The sequence below is a fragment of the Aplysia californica genome, unplaced genomic scaffold (genome assembly GCF_000002075.1).
Source record: "Aplysia californica isolate F4 #8 unplaced genomic scaffold, AplCal3.0 scaffold00535, whole genome shotgun sequence".
NCBI lineage: Eukaryota > Metazoa > Mollusca > Gastropoda > Aplysiida > Aplysiidae > Aplysia > Aplysia californica.
The window spans coordinates 568898-586119 of NW_004797805.1; the positions used below are offsets into that span (position 1 = coordinate 568898).

The following is a 17222-nucleotide window of genomic DNA, read 5'->3' on the forward strand; positions in this document are numbered from 1 at the left end:
AAGCACGTTGTCACTGCTCGACTTCATATTAATTACAGAATTACCAAACAAATAATTACTTGTGCTATAAGAGTAAATTTCTTAGTCCAACTTAAGAAGTCAACGTATTATGGCGACATACAGTCTTGCTTTACAATTTCTTTATTACTTGATGTTAAAATCTTTTATAACAATGTCTGACAGATTCAAACCGCCCGCGTCTCTTCTTAGTGATATTAGGCAACAATTAAATTAACTTAGTTGCTTCCCCATCATCCAGGCCCTTCAATACGACGACTGGTGCTGTATAAACAGAGTCTCTCTCTAGCGTTTTCGATATATTATATAAAATCTTCTCAGATTGTTACATTCTTCTAATGAAAGTTTGACCCTGACTGCACTGATCTGACCAAATTGACACCATAATATTATGGATCCGTGAAGTCGTGCTGGATGAATTGTACAAAAAGGGAACGTAAAAATAACCTTCTTCCGAAGAGGATACATCAAAGAAATCTCAGGGAAACCAAATATTGATTCCGAAAAAAACAGTACTACATCCACAAACATACACATACACACACACACACATACACACACACACACACACACACACACACACACACACACACACACACACACACGCACACACACACACACACAAACACATACACACGCAAGTTTACTCACATAAACATACAGTCATATATAACATATGTTGTTGTTGTTGTTGTTGTTATCGATCCAGCAACATTGGGGCTCTCGCCCTTCTGTTCAATGTCATGTCGTTATAAGTGCAGGTTTGGTGCAGTTGCTGTAATGTTCCGAAGAGTGTTCTCGGAGGGAGAAGTGTAGCTCTGATGTTATTTAGGGCAGTACAGTGGAAAGGGTGATGTTCAACTGTCTCATATGCATAGTCACACCAAGGACATATTGGGGGAAGTTCTTGTTTTATTCTGTTCAAGTGAAAGTTGAGCTGTATATGTTATGTTCGTAGGCACAAGATCGTGGTCTGTTTCTTTCTCTGCAGGTGGTCTTTTCGTTTTGTTGTAGTCATATGTTTGAAAACTGCTCTGCCTGTCTTTCCCAAGGCCCATCTGGTCATACAATCTTGTTTGCTGTTGTTTTTAACGACGATTTATTTTGCAGTGTTGTATGAAGTTGGAATGTTGGGTTGTTCCTGTCTAGATCCCCTTTTAGCGAGTGTGTCTGCTCTTTCTTTTCCAGGTATGTTTGAGTGTCCGGAAATCCACTGCATCACCAAGGTTGACGCCACAGGATGTTATCAGGAGCCAAACAGTGTATATGTCAACTCTTCGTTTAGATGATGGTCATTTTCTATTGCTTGCAAGACTGATAGTGAGTTGTGAAGATTACTATACTCTGTGTTTTGTTTGGATGAGGGTCAAACTGTGCGGAGATGGTATAGTGCTGTTTCAATTGCTATCCTTTTTGCATCGTAGTTGTTGCATTTCTCTCCACAGGCTGCTCAGATCTCATTGCAACTTCCATCTGGTTACTGTATTAGTATTCCATATCCGCGTTTGGTTGTGCCTTTGAATGCTGAGCCGTCTGTTTAGACGTGTATCCAGTCACCTGAATAGCTGTCGATTGTTTGATGTGATGCAAGCATCAACTTCACTGGGTCTGAAGATTTTGTGCTATTGTCTCTGAGAGAAGTTGTAATGATTGGTTTTTCCATAGAGATGTGGGGAGGGATGTTTTGGTTGACTCTTCTGGTTTCTCTTCTGTTTTGTGGTAGATGGTAGCTCTCCATTAGTTCTGTGATGCGATGCATGATTGGCTTTTGTTGAATTCGTTTCTTTGGTTTCCATGTTTCTACTAATTTCCTGTTCGGGTGGTTGGGGCACATTCTTTTGATTCTTTCATGGAGCTCCAAAACTGCTTTTTCTCTTCGAATTCCCCGGGGTTCAACATTTGAAAGAATTTCACATGCGGCAGTAGGTGTAAATCTCATGCCACCGTTTATGAAACGAAGGGCATTATTTTGGATCTTGTCAAGGGTAACACTACAAATATTGAGTAGGTTGTTGCTGTATTCCAGGGAAGATCGGACATAACCAAGGTATTAGAGCTCTCAGAGTTTGTTTGTCTGATCCTCATGAACTGCTTGCGAGTTTCTTTAAAAGTTGGAGTCTTCTTTTCACCTTGTTCTTTATGCTCTCAACTTGGCTTTTCTTTGTTAGACTTTGGTAAAGCTTGACTCCTAGGAACGTTGGTTGTTCTTCTTTGGGGAGTTTTTCATTTCCTATCTTCAGTTGGAGTTTTTCTTTGGCTGTTTTATGGCTCTTTGAAAAGATGGCGTATACTGTTTTCGTGCAGTTTATTTTGAGCTTCCATTTCTGACAGTAATTGTGGAGCTTCTTGAGGTCTTCATTTAATTGTCGTGTTCCTACTGCCGTGCAGTGATGTGTCTGTCAGAGAGCAAGATCATCAGCGTAGAGAGTCTTTTCTGATTTCAACACGTTCGTCACATCATGAAAAAAGATTAGGAACAAAGTGCAACTCAGACAGGAACCTTGGGGTAGACCTTTTTCGAGTACTTATCATGATGAGTGGGCATTGTTCACCTTTGTTTCGATGTTTCCATCCGCTAGGAAAAACTTGGTCCATTTATAAAGTTTCCCGTGTATCCCGAGGTCCATCTTTTTCTTAAGTACGCCTTTTCTCCACACTCTGTCGTACACCTGTTGGAGATCTACAAAGATGGCAACAGTGTGTTTAGTCTCCTGAAAACCATCCTGGATGTCTTGACTTAGCCTGAAAAGTTGGTCTTCCATGTTGCTGCCTTTTTAGAAACCTGCTTGGTGTTGGTCCAAGCTGTTGGGGTTTTTCAGGTACCGGTAAAGGCGTTTGTTCACAATTTTTTCGGCAAGCTTACCAATACATGATGTTAGTGATAAAAGTCGGCAGCTCTTCGTTTCTCCATGTGGTTTCCCCTTCTTCAGGAGCGGTATGATCTGGGCGATCCTCCTTTCCGCTCGTTCTCCACATGGCGTAGAACATATTTTCCTTTAGCACCACTGCATTTCGTAGCGTATTTTGTCTGGTCCTGGGGCTTTCTTTTGCTTTAATCTTTTTAGGGCCGGTCAAAGTTTCATTGTGCAGAAGTCCTCCTAGAAAAGGATGTAGTTCACGATAGGGGCTTTTTATTCGTGCTTAGCCTTGTTTATGAGGAGTCGGCCTCAGTTAGTCTACTTGCCCTGTTAACAGAGGTAGGAAATATCGGTTAAAATGTTTAGCTTTTTTTTAGCTTCTGGTCTTCTGTGATGGTGTTGCCTGAAAGGAAAATAGGTTTGTGGTTGCTTTTTTGTCTTTCTACCGGTAGGTTGCTGACAAGGGACCAAGCCTTTCTTCCATTAAAAATTTTTAAGATTGAAACGGTCTGGGATAGGAGTTAGGTTGATTGGGATGTGGTTCATCCACGACCAACCGCTGAAAATCTGGAATTAAATCTGGATCAAACAGAGATAGACCTATATATGAAAAGTTGAAGTCATTTGAATTTTCAATTTTGGGGAATTGTCGTTAAAAATACTAGTATTGGTTTTTTCATATATAGGTCTATCTCTGTTTGATCCAGATTTAATTCCAGATTTTCAGCGGTCGGCCGTGGACGACAAACATCCCAATCAACCTAACTCCTATCCCAGACCGTTTCAATCTTTAAAATTTGTAATGGAAGAAAGGCTTGGTCCCTTGTCAGCAACCTATCGGTAGAAAGACAAAAAATCAACCACAAACCTATTTTCCTTTCAGGCAACACCATCACAGAAGACCAGAAGCTAAAAAAAAGCTAAACATTTTAACCGATATTTCCTACCTCTGTTAACAGGGCAAGTAGACTAACTGAGGCCGACTCCTCATAAACAAGGCTAAGCACGAATAAAAAGCCCCTATCGTGAACTACATCCTTTTCTAGGAGGACTTCTGCACAATGAAACTTTGACCGGCCCTAAAAAGATTAAAGCAAAAGAAAGCCCCAGGACCAGACAAAATACGCTACGAAATGCAGTGGTGCTAAAGGAAAATATGTTCTACGCCATGTGGAGAACGAGCGGAAAGGAGGATCGCCCAGATCATACCGCTCCTGAAGAAGGGGAAACCACATGGAGAAACGAAGAGCTGCCGACTTTTATCACTAACATCATGTATTGGTAAGCTTGCCGAAAAAATTGTGAACAAACGCCTTTACCGGTACCTGAAAAACCCCAACAGCTTGGACCAACACCAAGCAGGTTTCTAAAAAGGCAGCAACATGGAAGACCAACTTTTCAGGCTAAGTCAAGACATCCAGGATGGTTTTCAGGAGACTAAACACACTGTTGCCATCTTTGTAGATCTCCAACAGGTGTACGACAGAGTGTGGAGAAAAGGCGTACTTAAGAAAAAGATGGACCTCGGGATACACGGGAAACTTTATAAATGGACCAAGTTTTTCCTTAGCGGATGGAAACATCGAAACAAAGGTGAACAATGCCCACTCATCAAGATAAGTACTCGAAGAAGGTCTACCCCAAGGTTCCTGTCTGAGTTGCACTTTGTTCCTAATCTTTTTTCATGATGTGACGAACGTGCTGAAATCAGAAAAGACTCTCTACGCTGATGATCTTGCTCTCTGACAGACACATCACTGCACGGCAGTAGGAACACGACAATTAAATGAAGACCTCAAGAAGCTCCACAATTACTGTCAGAAATGGAAGCTCAAAATAAACTGCACGAAAACAGTATACGCCATCTTTTCAAAGAGCCATAAAACAGGCCAAGAAAAACTCCAACTGAAGATAGGAAATGAAAAACTCCCCAAAGAAGAACAACCAACGTTCCTAGGAGTCAAGCTTTACCAAAGTCTAACAATGAAAAGCCAAGTTGAGAGCATAAAGAACAAGGTGAAAAGAAGACTCCAACTTTTAAAGAAACTCGCAAGCAGTTCATGAGGATCAGACAAACAAACTCTGAGAGCTCTAATACCTTGGTTATGTCCGATCTTCCCTGGAATACAGCAACAACCGACTCAATATTTGTAGTGTTACCCTTAACAAGATCCAAAATAATGCCCTTCGTTTCATAAACGATGGCATGAGATTTACACCTACTGCCGCATGTGAAATTCTTTCAAATGTTGAACCCCTGGGAATTCGAAGAGAAAAAGCAGTTGTGGAGCTCCATGAAAGAATCAAAAGAATGTGCCCCAACCACCCGAACAGGAAATTAGTAGAAACATGGAAACCAAAGAAACGACTTCAACAAAAGCCAAACATGCATCGCATCACAGAACTAATGGAGAGCTACCATCTACCACAAAACAGAAGAGAAACCAGAAGAGTCAACCAAAACATCCCTCCCCACATCTCTATGGAAAAACCAATCATTACAACTTCTCTCAGAGACAATAGCACAAAATCTTCAGACCCAGTGAAGTTGATGCTTGCATCACATCAAACAATCGACAGCTATTCAGGTGACTGGATACACGTCTAAACAGACGGCTCAGCATTCAAAGGCACAACCAAACGCGGATATGGAATACTAATACAGTAACCAGATGGAAGTTGCAATGAGATCTGAGCAGCCTGTGGAGAGAAATGCAACAACTACGATGCAAAAAGGATAGCAATTGAAACAGCACTATACCATCTCCGCACAGTTTGACCCTCATCCAAACAAAACCAAAACACAGAGTATAGTAATCTTCACAACTCACTATCAGTCTTGCAAGCAATAGAAAATGACCATCATCTAAACGAAGAGTTGACATATACACTGTTTGGCTCCTGATAACATCCTGTGGCGTCAACCTTGGTGATGCAGGGGATTCCCGGACACTCAAACATACCTGGAAAAGAAAGAGCAGACACACTCGCTAAAAGGGGATCTAGACAGGAACAACCCAACATTCCAACTTCATACAACACTGCAAAATAAATCGTCGTTAAAAACAACAGCAAACAAGATTGTATGACCAAATGGACCTTGGGAAAGACAGGCAGAGCAGCTTTCAAACATATGACTACAACAAAACGAAAAGACCACCTGCAGAGAAAGAAACAGACCTACGAACATAACATATACAGCTCAACTTTCACTTGAACAGAATAAAACAAGAACTTCCCCCAACATGTCCTTGGTGTGACTATGCATATGAGACAGTTGAACATCACCCTTTCCACTGTACTGCCCTAAATAACATCAGAGCTACACTTCTCCCTCCGAGAACACTCTTCGGAACATTACAGCAACTTCACCAAACCTGCACTTATAACGACATGGCATTGAACAGAAGGGCGAGAGCCCCAATGTTGCTGGATCGATAACAACAACAACAACAACATATGTTATATATGACTGTATGTTTATGTGAGTAAACTTGCGTGTCTATGTGTTTGTGTGTGTGTGTGTGTGTGTGTGTGTGTGTGTGTATGTGTGTGTGTGTGTATGTGTATGTTTGTGGATGTAGTACTGTTTTTTTCGGAATCAATATTTGGTTTCCCTGAGATTTCTTTGATGTATCCTCTTCGGAAGAAGGTTATTTTTACGTTCCCTTTTTGTACAATTCATCCAGCACGACTTCACGGATCCATAATATTATGGTGTCAATTTGGTCAGATCAGTGCAGTCAGGGTCAAACTTTCATTAGAAGAATGTAACAATCTGAGAAGATTTTATATAATATATCGAAAACGCTAGAGAGAGACTCTGTTTATACAGCACCAGTCGTCGTATTGAAGGACCCGGATGATGGGGAAGCAAGTAAGTTAATTTAATTGTTGCCTAATATCACTAAGAAGAGACGCGACGGTTTGAATCTGTCAGACATTGTTATAAAAGATTTTAACATCAAGTAATAAAGAAATTGTAAAGCAAGACGCCATAATACGTTGACTTCTTAAGAAATTTACTCTTATAGCACAAGTCATTATTTGTCTGGTAATTCTGTAATTAATATGAAGTCGAGCAGTGACAACGTGCTTGACTAAATACATCGTTGCGACTTCGATCAATGAATATCTTGCCGTTTTAAATCATTAAATAATGTTCCTAGTTTTTGTTTGTTGATTCTCAGTTTTATCTTCCTCCTTCTCACTTTAGACAATGTCAGCAATTCTCGTTCCATAAATTTAGCCTGTACCCCCTGTTTTCGTCTCAAACAAAGTTGTACACACACACAAACACACAAACACACACACACAAACACACTCTCTCAAACACACCCACAAACACACACACACAATCACACACACACACACATACACACACACACACACACACACACACACACACACACACACACACAAACACATAGACACGCAAGTTTACTCACATAAACATACAGTCATATATAACATATGTTGTTGTTGTTGTTGTTGTTATCGATCCAGCAACATTGGGGCTCTCGCCCTTCTGTTCAATGCCATGTCGTTATAAGTGCAGGTTTGGTGAAGTTGCTGTAATGTTCCGAAGAGTGTTCTCGGAGGGAGAAGTGTAGCTCTGATGTTATTTAGGGCAGTACAGTGGAAAGGGTGATGTTCAACTGTCTCATATGCATAGTCACACCAAGGACATGTTGGGGGAAGTTCTTGTTTTATTCTGTTCAAGTGAAAGTTGAGCTGTATATGTTATGTTCGTAGGTCTGTTTCTTTCTCTGCAGGTGGTCTTTTCGTTTTGTTGTAGTCATATGTTTGAAAGCTGCTCTGCCTGTCTTTCCCAAGGTCCATTTGGTCATACAATCTTGTTTGCTGTTGTTTTTAACGACGATTTATTTTGCAGTGTTGTATGAAGTTGGAATGTTGGGTTGTTCCTGTCTAGATCCCCTTTTAGCGAGTGTGTCTGCTCTTTCTTTTCCAGGTATGTTTGAGTGTCCGGGAATCCCCTGCATCACCAAGGTTGACGCCACAGGATGTTATCAGGAGCCAAACAGTGTATATGTCAACTCTTCGTTTAGATGATGGTCATTTTCTATTGCTTGCAAGACTGATAGTGAGTTGTGAAGATTACTATACTCTGTGTTTTGGTTTTGTTTGGATGAGGGTCAAACTGTGCGGAGATGGTATAGTGCTGTTTCAATTGCTATCCTTTTTGCATCGTAGTTGTTGCATTTCTCTCCACAGGCTGCTCAGATCTCATTGCAACTTCCATCTGGTTACTGTATTAGTATTCCATATCCGCGTTTGGTTGTGCCTTTGAATGCTGAGCCGTCTGTTTAGACGTGTATCCAGTCACCTGAATAGCTGTCGATTGTTTGATGTGATGCAAGCATCAACTTCACTGGGTCTGAAGATTTTGTGCTATTGTCTCTGAGAGAAGTTGTAATGATTGGTTTTTCCATAGAGATGTGGGGAGGGATGTTTTGGTTGACTCTTCTGGTTTCTCTTCTGTTTTGTGGTAGATGGTAGCTCTCCATTAGTTCTGTGATGCGATGCATGTTTGGCTTTTGTTGAAGTCGTTTCTTTGGTTTCCATGTTTCTACTAATTTCCTGTTCGGGTGGTTGGGGCACATTCTTTTGATTCTTTCATGGAGCTCCACAACTGCTTTTTCTCTTCGAATTCCCAGGGGTTCAACATTTGAAAGAATTTCACATGCGGCAGTAGGTGTAAATCTCATGCCATCGTTTATGAAACGAAGGGCATTATTTTGGATCTTGTTAAGGGTAACACTACAAATATTGAGTCGGTTGTTGCTGTATTCCAGGGAAGATCGGACATAACCAAGGTATTAGAGCTCTCAGAGTTTGTTTGTCTGATCCTCATGAACTGCTTGCGAGTTTCTTTAAAAGTTGGAGTCTTCTTTTCACCTTGTTCTTTATGCTCTCAACTTGGCTTTTCATTGTTAGACTTTGGTAAAGCTTGACTCCTAGGAACGTTGGTTGTTCTTCTTTGGGGAGTTTTTCATTTCCTATCTTCAGTTGGAGTTTTTCTTGGCCTGTTTTATGGCTCTTTGAAAAGATGGCGTATACTGTTTTCGTGCAGTTTATTTTGAGCTTCCATTTCTGACAGTAATTGTGGAGCTTCTTGAGGTCTTCATTTAATTGTCGTGTTCCTACTGCCGTGCAGTGATGTGTCTGTCAGAGAGCAAGATCATCAGCGTAGAGAGTCTTTTCTGATTTCAGCACGTTCGTCACATCATGAAAAAAGATTAGGAACAAAGTGCAACTCAGACAGGAACCTTGGGGTAGACCTTCTTCGAGTACTTATCTTGATGAGTGGGCATTGTTCACCTTTGTTTCGATGTTTCCATCCGCTAAGGAAAAACTTGGTCCATTTATAAAGTTTCCCGTGTATCCCGAGGTCCATCTTTTTCTTAAGTACGCCTTTTCTCCACACTCTGTCGTACACCTGTTGGAGATCTACAAAGATGGCAACAGTGTGTTTAGTCTCCTGAAAACCATCCTGGATGTCTTGACTTAGCCTGAAAAGTTGGTCTTCCATGTTGCTGCCTTTTTAGAAACCTGCTTGGTGTTGGTCCAAGCTGTTGGGGTTTTTCAGGTACCGGTAAAGGCGTTTGTTCACAATTTTTTCGGCAAGCTTACCAATACATGATGTTAGTGATAAAAGTCGGCAGCTCTTCGTTTCTCCATGTGGTTTCCCCTTCTTCAGGAGCGGTATGATCTGGGCGATCCTCCTTTCCGCTCGTTCTCCACATGGCGTAGAACATATTTTCCTTTAGCACCACTGCATTTCGTAGCGTATTTTGTCTGGTCCTGGGGCTTTCTTTTGCTTTAATCTTTTTAGGGCCGGTCAAAGTTTCATTGTGCAGAAGTCCTCCTAGAAAAGGATGTAGTTCACGATAGGGGCTTTTTATTCGTGCTTAGCCTTGTTTATGAGGAGTCGGCCTCAGTTAGTCTACTTGCCCTGTTAACAGAGGTAGGAAATATCGGTTAAAATGTTTAGCTTTTTTTTAGCTTCTGGTCTTCTGTGATGGTGTTGCCTGAAAGGAAAATAGGTTTGTGGTTGATTTTTTGTCTTTCTACCGATAGGTTGCTGACAAGGGACCAAGCCTTTCTTCCATTACAAATTTTAAAGATTGAAACGGTCTGGGATAGGAGTTAGGTTGATTGGGATGTTTGTCGTCCACGGCCGACCGCTGAAAATCTGGAATTAAATCTGGATCAAACAGAGATAGACCTATATATGAAAAAACCAATACTAGTATTTTTAACGACAATTCCCCAAAATTGAAAATTCAAATGACTTCAACTTTTCATATATAGGTCTATCTCTGTTTGATCCAGATTTAATTCCAGATTTTCAGCGGTTGGTCGTGGATGAACCACATCCCAATCAACCTAACTCCTATCCCAGACCGTTTCAATCTTAAAAATTTTTAATGGAAGAAAGGCTTGGTCCCTTGTCAGCAACCTACCGGTAGAAAGACAAAAAAGCAACCACAAACCTATTTTCCTTTCAGGCAACACCATCACAGAAGACCAGAAGCTAAAAAAAAGCTAAACATTTTAACCGATATTTCCTACCTCTGTTAACAGGGCAAGTAGACTAACTGAGGCCGACTCCTCATAAACAAGGCTAAGCACGAATAAAAAGCCCCTATCGTGAACTACATCCTTTTCTAGGAGGACTTCTGCACAATGAAACTTTGACCGGCCCTAAAAAGATTAAAGCAAAAGAAAGCCCCAGGACCAGACAAAATACGCTACGAAATGCAGTGCAAACTTGGTGCTAAAGGAAAATATGTTATACGCCATGTGGAGAACGAGCGGAAAGGAGGATCGCCCAGATCATACCGCTCCTGAAGAAGGGGAAACCACATGGAGAAACGAAGAGCTGCCGACTTTTATCACTAACATCATGTATTGGTAAGCTTGCCGAAAAAATTGTGAACAAACGCCTTTACCGGTACCTGAAAAACCCCAACAGCTTGGACCAACACCAAGCAGGTTTCTAAAAAGGCAGCAACATGGAAGACCAACTTTTCAGGCTAAGTCAAGACATCCAGGATGGTTTTCAGGAGACTAAACACACTGTTGCCATCTTTGTAGATCTCCAACAGGTGTACGACAGAGTGTGGAGAAAAGGCGTACTTAAGAAAAAGATGGACCTCGGGATACACGGGAAACTTTATAAATGGACCAAGTTTTTCCTTAGCGGATGGAAACATCGAAACAAAGGTGAACAATGCCCACTCATCAAGATAAGTACTCGAAGAAGGTCTACCCCAAGGTTCCTGTCTGAGTTGCACTTTGTTCCTAATCTTTTTTCATGATGTGACGAACGTGCTGAAATCAGAAAAGACTCTCTACGCTGATGATCTTGCTCTCTGACAGACACATCACTGCACGGCAGTAGGAACACGACAATTAAATGAAGACCTCAAGAAGCTCCACAATTACTGTCAGAAATGGAAGCTCAAAATAAACTGCACGAAAACAGTATACGCCATCTTTTCAAAGAGCCATAAAACAGGCCAAGAAAAACTCCAACTGAAGATAGGAAATGAAAAACTCCCCAAAGAAGAACAACCAACGTTCCTAGGAGTCAAGCTTTACCAAAGTCTAACAATGAAAAGCCAAGTTGAGAGCATAAAGAACAAGGTGAAAAGAAGACTCCAACTTTTAAAGAAACTCGCAAGCAGTTCATGAGGATCAGACAAACAAACTCTGAGAGCTCTAATACCTTGGTTATGTCCGATCTTCCCTGGAATACAGCAACAACCGACTCAATATTTGTAGTGTTACCCTTAACAAGATCCAAAATAATGCCCTTCGTTTCATAAACGATGGCATGAGATTTACACCTACTGCCGCATGTGAAATTCTTTCAAATGTTGAACCCCTGGGAATTCGAAGAGAAAAAGCAGTTGTGGAGCTCCATGAAAGAATCAAAAGAATGTGCCCCAACCACCCGAACAGGAAATTAGTAGAAACATGGAAACCAAAGAAACGACTTCAACAAAAGCCAAACATGCATCGCATCACAGAACTAATGGAGAGCTACCATCTACCACAAAACAGAAGAGAAACCAGAAGAGTCAACCAAAACATCCCTCCCCACATCTCTATGGAAAAACCAATCATTACAACTTCTCTCAGAGACAATAGCACAAAATCTTCAGACCCAGTGAAGTTGATGCTTGCATCACATCAAACAATCGACAGCTATTCAGGTGACTGGATACACGTCTAAACAGACGGCTCAGCATTCAAAGGCACAACCAAACGCGGATATGGAATACTAATACAGTAACCAGATGGAAGTTGCAATGAGATCTGAGCAGCCTGTGGAGAGAAATGCAACAACTACGATGCAAAAAGGATAGCAATTGAAACAGCACTATACCATCTCCGCACAGTTTGACCCTCATCCAAACAAAACCAAAACACAGAGTATAGTAATCTTCACAACTCACTATCAGTCTTGCAAGCAATAGAAAATGACCATCATCTAAACGAAGAGTTGACATATACACTGTTTGGCTCCTGATAACATCCTGTGGCGTCAACCTTGGTGATGCAGGGGATTCCCGGACACTCAAACATACCTGGAAAAGAAAGAGCAGACACACTCGCTAAAAGGGGATCTAGACAGGAACAACCCAACATTCCAACTTCATACAACACTGCAAAATAAATCGTCGTTAAAAACAACAGCAAACAAGATTGTATGACCAAATGGACCTTGGGAAAGACAGGCAGAGCAGCTTTCAAACATATGACTACAACAAAACGAAAAGACCACCTGCAGAGAAAGAAACAGACCTACGAACATAACATATACAGCTCAACTTTCACTTGAACAGAATAAAACAAGAACTTCCCCCAACATGTCCTTGGTGTGACTATGCATATGAGACAGTTGAACATCACCCTTTCCACTGTACTGCCCTAAATAACATCAGAGCTACACTTCTCCCTCCGAGAACACTCTTCGGAACATTACAGCAACTTCACCAAACCTGCACTTATAACGACATGGCATTGAACAGAAGGGCGAGAGCCCCAATGTTGCTGGATCGATAACAACAACAACAACAACATATGTTATATATGACTGTATGTTTATGTGAGTAAACTTGCGTGTCTATGTGTTTGTGTGTGTGTCAGAGCTACACTTCTCCCTCCGAGAACACTCTTCGGAACATTACAGCAACTTCACCAAACCTGCACTTATAACGACATGGCATTGAACAGAAGGGCGAGAGCCCCAATGTTGCTGGATCGATAACAACAACAACAACAACATATGTTATATATGACTGTATGTTTATGTGAGTAAACTTGCGTGTCTATGTGTTTGTGTGTGTGTGTGTGTGTGTGTGTGTGTGTGTGTGTGTGTGTGTGTGTGTATGTGTGTGTGTGTGTATGTGTATGTTTGTGGATGTAGTACTGTTTTTTTCGGAATCAATATTTGGTTTCCCTGAGATTTCTTTGATGTATCCTCTTCGGAAGAAGGTTATTTTTACGTTCCCTTTTTGTACAATTCATCCAGCACGACTTCACGGATCCATAATATTATGGTGTCAATTTGGTCAGATCAGTGCAGTCAGGGTCAAACTTTCATTAGAAGAATGTAACAATCTGAGAAGATTTTATATAATATATCGAAAACGCTAGAGAGAGACTCTGTTTATACAGCACCAGTCGTCGTATTGAAGGACCCGGATGATGGGGAAGCAAGTAAGTTAATTTAATTGTTGCCTAATATCACTAAGAAGAGACGCGACGGTTTGAATCTGTCAGACATTGTTATAAAAGATTTTAACATCAAGTAATAAAGAAATTGTAAAGCAAGACGCCATAATACGTTGACTTCTTAAGAAATTTACTCTTATAGCACAAGTCATTATTTGTCTGGTAATTCTGTAATTAATATGAAGTCGAGCAGTGACAACGTGCTTGACTAAATACATCGTTGCGACTTCGATCAATGAATATCTTGCCGTTTTAAATCATTAAATAATGTTCCTAGTTTTTGTTTGTTGATTCTCAGTTTTATCTTCCTCCTTCTCACTTTAGACAATGTCAGCAATTCTCGTTCCATAAATTTAGCCTGTACCCCCTGTTTTCGTCTCAAACAAAGTTGTACACACACACAAACACACAAACACACACACACAAACACACTCTCTCAAACACACCCACAAACACACACACACAATCACACACACACACACATACACACACACACACACACACACACACACACACACACACACACACACACACATACACACATACACACACCCCAAGCAGTCGACGATGCGCTTTTCCAATTCGTCAACCCGCAGCCACATCCCAAAAAAGGGTGTTGAACCCGTTCCATAAAAACAAATATAATGGCAGTTCTTCAGTAGAACATTCACGGTTTGCGTGCCTTTTTCTGGCCTCGCACACCCCAAATGTTATCTGTCTGCAAGAGACACAATTACCAACGCCCACATTCACATTAAAAATGGTCAAACTTACAACCAAATATACACCGGCAACCAAATCGCCCCTGGAAGCAACTCCATTTTAATAAATAACAAACACTACACAGACAAATTACACATAATTACAACACTTCAGGCAGTCGCGGTCACAGTCACGCTACGCCGTCCTTTAACTTTCTGTTCTGTATACATCCCTCCAAATTTACCGACTATCTTTAAAAGAACTAATAAACCTTAGAAAACAGCTCTACCAGCTTTCATCATGTCAGGAAATTTTGATGTCCAACTGATTATCATCGAAGATTTCTTATTTTAAAAAACCAATACTAGTATTTTTAACGACAATTCCCCAAAATTGAAAATTCAAATGACTTCAACTTTTCATATATAGGTCTATCTCTGTTTGATCCAGATTTAATTCCAGATTTTCAGCGGTCGGCCGTGGACGACAAACATCCCAATCAACCTAACTCCTATCCCAGACCGTTTCAATCTTTAAAATTTGTAATGGAAGAAAGGCTTGGTCCCTTGTCAGCAACCTATCGATAGAAAGACAAAAAATCAACCACAAACCTATTTTCCTTTCAGGCAACACCATCACAGAAGACCAGAAGCTAAAAAAAAGCTAAACATTTTAACCGATATTTCCTACCTCTGTTAACAGGGCAAGTAGACTAACTGAGGCCGACTCCTCATAAACAAGGCTAAGCACGAATAAAAAGCCCCTATCGTGAACTACATCCTTTTCTAGGAGGACTTCTGCACAATGAAACTTTGACCGGCCCTAAAAAAAATAAAGCAAAAGAAAGCCCCATTTTCACCAGACAAAATACGCTACGAAATGCAGTGCAAACTTGGTGCTAAAGGAAAATATGTTCTACGCCATGTGGAGAACGAGCGGAAAGGAGGATCGCCCAGATCATACCGCTCCTGAAGAAGGGGAAACCACATGGAGAAACGAAGAGCTGCCGACTTTTATCACTAACATCATGTATTGGTAAGCTTGCCGAAAAAATTGTGAACAAACGCCTTTACCGGTACCTGAAAAACCCCAACAGCTTGGACCAACACCAAGCAGGTTTCTAAAAAGGCAGCAACATGGAAGACCAACTTTTCAGGCTAAGTCAAGACATCCAGGATGGTTTTCAGGAGACTAAACACACTGTTGCCATCTTTGTAGATCTCCAACAGGTGTACGACAGAGTGTGGAGAAAAGGCGTACTTAAGAAAAAGATGGACCTCGGGATACACGGGAAACTTTATAAATGGACCAAGTTTTTCCTTAGCGGATGGAAACATCGAAACAAAGGTGAACAATGCCCACTCATCAAGATAAGTACTCGAAGAAGGTCTACCCCAAGGTTCCTGTCTGAGTTGCACTTTGTTCCTAATCTTTTTTCATGATGTGACGAACGTGCTGAAATCAGAAAAGACTCTCTACGCTGATGATCTTGCTCTCTGACAGACACATCACTGCACGGCAGTAGGAACACGACAATTAAATGAAGACCTCAAGAAGCTCCACAATTACTGTCAGAAATGGAAGCTCAAAATAAACTGCACGAAAACAGTATACGCCATCTTTTCAAAGAGCCATAAAACAGGCCAAGAAAAACTCCAACTGAAGATAGGAAATGAAAAACTCCCCAAAGAAGAACAACCAACGTTCCTAGGAGTCAAGCTTTACCAAAGTCTAACAATGAAAAGCCAAGTTGAGAGCATAAAGAACAAGGTGAAAAGAAGACTCCAACTTTTAAAGAAACTCGCAAGCAGTTCATGAGGATCAGACAAACAAACTCTGAGAGCTCTAATACCTTGGTTATGTCCGATCTTCCCTGGAATACAGCAACAACCGACTCAATATTTGTAGTGTTACCCTTAACAAGATCCAAAATAATGCCCTTCGTTTCATAAACGATGGCATGAGATTTACACCTACTGCCGCATGTGAAATTCTTTCAAATGTTGAACCCCTGGGAATTCGAAGAGAAAAAGCAGTTGTGGAGCTCCATGAAAGAATCAAAAGAATGTGCCCCAACCACCCGAACAGGAAATTAGTAGAAACATGGAAACCAAAGAAACGACTTCAACAAAAGCCAAACATGCATCGCATCACAGAACTAATGGAGAGCTACCATCTACCACAAAACAGAAGAGAAACCAGAAGAGTCAACCAAAACATCCCTCCCCACATCTCTATGGAAAAACCAATCATTACAACTTCTCTCAGAGACAATAGCACAAAATCTTCAGACCCAGTGAAGTTGATGCTTGCATCACATCAAACAATCGACAGCTATTCAGGTGACTGGATACACGTCTAAACAGACGGCTCAGCATTCAAAGGCACAACCAAACGCGGATATGGAATACTAATACAGTAACCAGATGGAAGTTGCAATGAGATCTGAGCAGCCTGTGGAGAGAAATGCAACAACTACGATGCAAAAAGGATAGCAATTGAAACAGCACTATACCATCTCCGCACAGTTTGACCCTCATCCAAACAAAACCAAAACACAGAGTATAGTAATCTTCACAACTCACTATCAGTCTTGCAAGCAATAGAAAATGACCATCATCTAAACGAAGAGTTGACATATACACTGTTTGGCTCCTGATAACATCCTGTGGCGTCAACCTTGGTGATGCAGGGGATTCCCGGACACTCAAACATACCTGGAAAAGAAAGAGCAGACACACTCGCTAAAAGGGGATCTAGACAGGAACAACCCAACATTCCAACTTCATACAACACTGCAAAATAAATCGTCGTTAAAAACAACAGCAAACAAGATTGTATGACCAAATGGACCTTGGGAAAGACAGGCAGAGC

The 17222-nt window shown here is 41.0% G+C and overlaps 1 long non-coding RNA gene across 1 annotated transcript in view; it reads right to left on the reverse strand.

Annotated features, from left to right (window-relative positions):
* LOC118478393 overlaps nucleotides 1-17117 on the reverse strand; it is an 18187-nt gene extending 1070 nt beyond the window's left edge. Inside the window, exons 1-3 of the long non-coding RNA XR_004859015.1 lie at nucleotides 16934-17117; nucleotides 12365-12496; nucleotides 5708-5839 (exon numbers count right to left, since the gene is read on the reverse strand). This is a non-coding gene — a long non-coding RNA (uncharacterized LOC118478393). The remainder of the gene's footprint in view (nucleotides 1-5707; nucleotides 5840-12364; nucleotides 12497-16933) is intronic.
* Between the last annotated feature and the right edge of the window lie 105 nt (nucleotides 17118-17222).